This window comes from Onychomys torridus, chromosome 12 (assembly GCF_903995425.1).
Source record: "Onychomys torridus chromosome 12, mOncTor1.1, whole genome shotgun sequence".
Classification (NCBI taxonomy): domain Eukaryota; kingdom Metazoa; phylum Chordata; class Mammalia; order Rodentia; family Cricetidae; genus Onychomys; species Onychomys torridus.
This window is the reverse complement of record NC_050454.1, coordinates 69,269,822-69,275,821: the sequence shown is the minus strand read 5'-3', so window position 1 is coordinate 69,275,821 and position 6,000 is coordinate 69,269,822. Positions and strand designations below refer to the sequence as shown.

Below are 6,000 nucleotides of genomic sequence, written 5' to 3'. Positions count from 1 at the left end.
ATTGAATGACTCTGAGTAATGAATTTTAGATGAAGACATTGATCCATTGGGGGTAGGAGGACTGTAAGAGTATCACCCACACCCCATTGGGCTCAAGATGACCAAAGATGATTGACACTTGGCAGAGTTCCACACAGCATGCACAGCAATAGGAGTGCTATTCTGGCTGGGCCCCCACACAGATGGCCACCAGCTCCCAGGCCAGTCCTGGCTAAGAACACAGACAGTCTGAGTTCCAGGACTGGCTGTTCAGGAATGGATGATGCGAGTTTACACCTTCATCAAGATATCATGGGATCAGCACTGCAAGGAACCATCTGGCCAGCTGGCTTGGGAGCCCTCCCTGCATCAACTGGGACAGATGGCATTTCCCATGTGCAGCCTTCGGGGACTAACAGCCTCTACCCACCCATGCAGGGTCATCTCAGCCTCCTAGCAAGGATCTGTCCTTCGGGTTCTTCATCAGCTGAGGGCCATTCCTTCTCACTCTGTACTTTGTGGAAATGGCTAGGAACTGATCATCATCTTCATCTAAACTGCTTTACTTGCTCAGAAATGTTTAAGCCATAATTTCTGTTAGACTAAATAATCCAAACTGTTCTCGCCTTAATTTTATTACCATTTCTGCTTTGCTGAGAACCTCTTGGGACTCCATTAACTCCAGAGAGAACATAATGAGGGCCCAGGGATGATGAGCTCACAAACCAGACTTACTGTCTCTCTAATCACATTAGCACTCTCTACATAAAAGCTGGCAGGGCTTGTGTGTTCGCAACTTGGGGTGATTTGCTGGGACGACCCTCATTGCTTCACTGTTACCAAACATTTCCCTAAAGTGATTTTCAGCATGTGGTCATGGTTTTTTACAGTCGGAAATAATTAACAAAAGAAGAAAATAAAAAACACCACCATCATCATCTTCCTCAGAAACAGCATTCATGGAAGAACAGCACTCAGCATTTTGGACTTTTGATTTTATTTCTTTATTAAAGATCTTTAATTAATGTCTGTAAGGCCCCCACTCCAAACACATGAAACCAAACACACATGAAACCTGACTGGACAGCTAGCACCCCAAATTGCCCCTGCTCAGAGAAGCCTCACCCTTCAAACACAGCATGGGACAGTCACCACTGCCATGAACAAATTCACCACAAAAACACTCCTCAGAACCAACCCTTTAAGCAGTTTAGGCCGGATTGAGAGATGAAGCACAATGGTCCCTCCGACACTGCAGGTGTCTGCCAAGAAAAGCCAGCTCAGCCAGTGAAAGCCAACACCATGGCAGATCCGCACTAAGGTCTTTTGCTTTAGTGGGCCCAGGACAGTGATGCTACAAGGCTCCAGCTGTGGTCTGTGTGAAGGAAGATGCAGCTGGACCCTAGCAGTGACAGCGGAGGTGGCCCGTGGTTAGACTGCAGCTCTTTGGAAGGCGAGAGACAACTGGCAAAGTGGTGGATGTGGATGTGAAGAGAACATGGAATCCAGGGTGGCCTCTGAGACTTCAGCCAGAGAGAGTGCAAGGCAGGATGCCTCCTGGGAAAGTGGGCAGGAACATAAACTGTGTGGGAATTGAGGATGCCTGCTGAGATTTAAAGGGACAATGCATGTAGGGTGTTGGGGAGGTCATGGGGGGTGTGTGTGAAAATCCCAAGTAAAGACAAAGGTAATAGAGCTTAAGAGTACAGATATTTTAAGCCAGGGGCTGGGTGAAATCCTGAGAGTGAGGAGAGACAGACGGAGCCCATAACATCCCAACACATAGGAAGAAATAAGGGCAAATCAGCCAAGAAGCCCACAAGGGATCCCAGGGCCAGCAAGCAATTTACCAGGAAGAAGAGAGCCAGGCACAGGCCTGAGAAATCCCGTCAGTACTCCCCACATCCTTAACCCACCTGCCGCACATGGTCCCAGTCACCGGATGGCTAACCCTCAGCAAAGTAGGCAGACAGACCCCAAAGGGCTCCATTTTCCATGGGAGGCCATGAAGCTGAGAGACAGACAGTAAAGAACTGTCATGGTCAAGTGATGGGTGGGTGGCAGAGCCAGGGCCTTAGAGTAAGTCTCCAATCCAAAGTTCTACGCTTATTTCATTCCTGAATAGGTTTTCAAAGGGACCGAGAATCCTACAAAATTGCCATGGAAACGTGGGCCTTTCTCATCCCTGGTGCAGGAAGCAGGGCAGCAGTTATGCGCCTCCACAGATGTAGCTAATGCTCTCTGCTAGTCTAGCACAAGTGGCAGTAGCCCGTACCACACAAAGAAGGAATGCCTTGTACTTCTCAAATGCTCCCACACACGCTTCAAGGGACGTTCTGTTCGGCTGAGGGTCACTGGGCAAGCACTTCTCCTTTCTGATAGGCCCCACTACTTCTTGTGAATACCGGACAATCTCATCTCAGCCCTCCTCCTTACCCCCGGGGAATCGGGGAATCTTTTACCAGCACTGGGCTGCTAGGTCAGAAGGTACATCTTCTACACGCCTGTAAGCAGAGCCTTTCTTCTTGGCTATTCCAAATGATCCTTGAGGAAGCCCTTAAGAACCAAAGGGGATCCACCCCAGAGGAAGCCTGGACTCTAGACTTGCCAGCCTCTTCTCCAGGATCTATCACACCACACTCACCTGTTCTGGGAGATCCTAAGACACATGGTGACATCACTGCCTCCCCATCTGTCCCTGGGCCAATGAAATTCCAGCAAACTTCCTGGGCCCACCCCCATTCTCCCAGTGGTTGGTTTGGTGGGATCCCAGTTGCTGTTTTTATCATGGCCTGTGAGTTACAGAGCTACTTCCACGTCCTCTCCTACGTGTGAGCGCCTGGAGGTCAGCAGCACTGCCCAGTGCATCTCCATGTCCTGCACAGTGCTGTATGCTATATAAATATCCCCCTGGGGCAATGTGCGGAGAAAGCTTGGTGGGAACTCACAGAGTACCAAGAAGCAGGCAAAAAGGAGGCCTGGGCTCCAGGAAATTCATCTTCTTCTTTGAAGACCTGCAAAGAAAAAATACTCCCACAGTGAAGAAGCCTGGGGCTTGAGTCTGGCTGTGGGACAGAAAAAGCCCAGGAAAGGAGGTCACCCACGCCAAAGAGTGGGCTGCAGGCCAGCAGGGGTTGCCTCCAGAAGAGTGTATCAAGCCAAAAATGGCCTTGGGAACCAGGCAGACAGGCTCCCAATCTAAGTCCTTCCCCGTGGCTTTAGATAAGGGTGTTTTCTCTGACCTCCGTGTCTTCAATGCAGCACTGCAAGGCTGGCTTCGCTGCTCAGAAGAGGGTAAAGGAACAACATTCATACTGAGCTCTGGCTGGCCACACAGCCCTCAGCCGGGCTGCACCAATACCTAACTCTTACCCAGTCAGCTAGACCCAGAGGCAGGAAAACACGGCTTAAGGCTTTAAATACTCCCATCCCTATCAACATGGACCTTCTCTGCTGATGCTCCACGATGGGAGGGCTTTCTGGAACAGTCATCAGCTTGCAGATGTGTTGAGGACATCTTCCCAAAGGCTTACCTCAAAGAAGCTTCTTGGTCCTCAGCTTCCATCTATCACCCACCTCTCTAGGAATACTTCGTGCTCTGGCTCTCCACAGGAATGGGCCACAGGCTAGCACCCTTGGGCCACTGACAAAGCATGGCTATTGCAAGGACTCCACTCAGGACCTTTGCAAGTAGGTTGTAGGACATGGTGGGAGAAAGCAGAAGAGGAACTCTGTACCTGGGGAGGTGAGAGGGCTGTGAGGAAAAGCATCACCTAGCTGGTCTAGTCTCTAGATCTTTTTTGAAGGATATCATTTATTAAAGGGTTATCATTATTATTCATGATTCAGGAATCTCATACCCTGTGCCACACTGCACCCACCTCCCAGTCTTCCATGTCTGCCCCTTCCCCATGATCTCTCTCTCTCTCTCTCTCTCTCTCACACACACACACACACACACACACACACACACAAAACAAGTCAATTTTGGTTGTCCATATATTCACTGGAGTGTGGGCAAACTCCTAGCCCAAGGAAGGATGAGTTTTCTTCCACCTGAATCCACACCAGAAGCCATCAATTGAGGAGGCCATGCATTGGCCAGAGTTGGGCAGGGTTAGCTCTCTCATGCCCAAACCACCACCTGCACTGTAGTGCTATGGGCCACCAAGAGGCAAGGCCAGCTCTCCTGTGCCCAGGGACATTAACTTGGCTTCAGGTGGTAGCCCTGACTATTGACATCCGCTTGGGCTTTGGTGGTGGTAACAGAGGCCACAGACATCAACACTACCCTTGGCCATATCAAGACCATTCCCACTCATGTCCTTCAACATGGTCTCAGATGGCTACACATGCCAATCATATCAGCATGGCTTCCTGAGGTGGCAATGCCCAGTGACATCATCAAGGCATTGGGCAGCGGCACAGACCCCTTACATCCACATGGCTCTCAGGCTTCATCATGGCCTGGGGCAGCAGCATGGACCAAAGACACCAGCATGGCCTCTGGTGTCATCGAGGACCATGGCGGTCTTAAAAAGAGGTCCAATCCAGAACGTGAACCTTTCCCCATCTTGGGCCTCCATTGTTGCCCAGCACCAGGGGGATCCTGAGACTTGGCAGCAGGTTCAGGGGCTGAGTCTGCATCTGCATAAGTTGCAGGCTGTTGTACATCATCCCTCCATTCCTGCTAGGCAGTGACAGCATGCAACCTCAGCCCTCTCTCTCACCATTCACCACCATCACATCTCCAGTCCTGCCTCTCTCCCTAGTACACACACTGCTCTGCTCTTCTAACCTTCCCACCTCTCCATTACATGTCTGTTCATTGTGGTGGCACCTGCTTGGGTGGCTTCTGCCCGGCCTGGGCCACCTAGCCTCTTGATCTTAACTGTCAAGGAGAAAGTCCTTTGCTGAGTCCAAGAATCATTGATTATGAAGGGCAGTTAAGCCAAGAGTATGAGTTAAGATGACCCCACCCAAGGTAGACCAGATAGTCAAAATTACAAATCTAAGACACCCTCTGGAAGGATGTGAATCCAGAGGAAGCTATGGCCTTAAGGTCTAAGCTCTCAGGCTTCTGCAGCTCAGGTCCATGACTCCATCTCTTCATTTCTCAGAATTCTCCAGACTTCCAGAACTAGCCCCTAGATGTCTTATCATGCCCGCTTCCCTCCAATTCTCTGCTCTCCCACTCAGGCAGGGCCTTGGGTATCTCTGCTGGCACCCCTCCTTTCAGGCCATACTTTCTCACAGCCTTTGTAGCTGCCGCTGGTGGGACTTTTCCATCTGGTACTTTGTATACCTAGCCAGCTAATTATCCGCTCCCTTGCTCAGTGCTAGCTCGTGTTTATTGTGCATCACCATTTCTTTGTAGATCACCATTCACTAAAGAAGCAGAGAACTGTAACAGCTCCTCAGACTGTCATCAGCCAAGGAAGATTACCTCTGACAGAAAACGCACAGCCTGGAAACCACTGGCATGTGCTCCAACACCAGGCATGCACAGGCAGAAGCTGCAATAAGCTGCGTAGGGCCCACCGTATATTACCACTCAGGACAGAGGGACAGTGACTTCATTTGTCAGCATCCAACCGGGAAGTAGCACACTGCACAGCTGGTCTACTTAGCCACCTCCTTCTTAACACTCCGACTGTACCACAGGGCTCTGAATACTCGCATGATCTGGAATGCCCAATGGTGACAAGTGTCTTCTCAGGGTTAGTGCCACTCTTGGACCAAGGGAACAGGTGCCAAGCCCTCAGCAACAATTTCCCTCAGACACTGTGAATCTCATTTAACTTCAGAGGCAAAGTCAACATCAACACCGCAAGATAGACGAGAACCAAAGAGTACCTGAGTCCCCAGTTCGAGATTCCAGCTATCATGTGGTAAGTGGGTTAAGGTCAAACCCACATCAAGCTTTTTCATCCAAAAGCATGGGTAACAATGCTCCCTCAAAGGGCTGAATAGATTAAATGAGTTTAGTAGACAACATGTGCACATGGCATGTAACAAGGA

General features: G+C 50.1%; 1 long non-coding RNA gene across 1 annotated transcript; it reads right to left on the bottom strand.

Moving 5' to 3' along the window:
* Nucleotides 1–429: 429 nt before the first annotated feature.
* On the bottom strand, nt 430–3,833 carry LOC118594101. The gene is made up of 3 exons (XR_004946327.1): nt 3,513–3,833; nt 2,928–2,993; nt 430–1,990 (listed from the first exon to the last, which is right to left on the bottom strand). It is a non-coding gene; the product is annotated as an uncharacterized LOC118594101 (long non-coding RNA).
* Between the last annotated feature and the right edge of the window lie 2,167 nt (nt 3,834–6,000).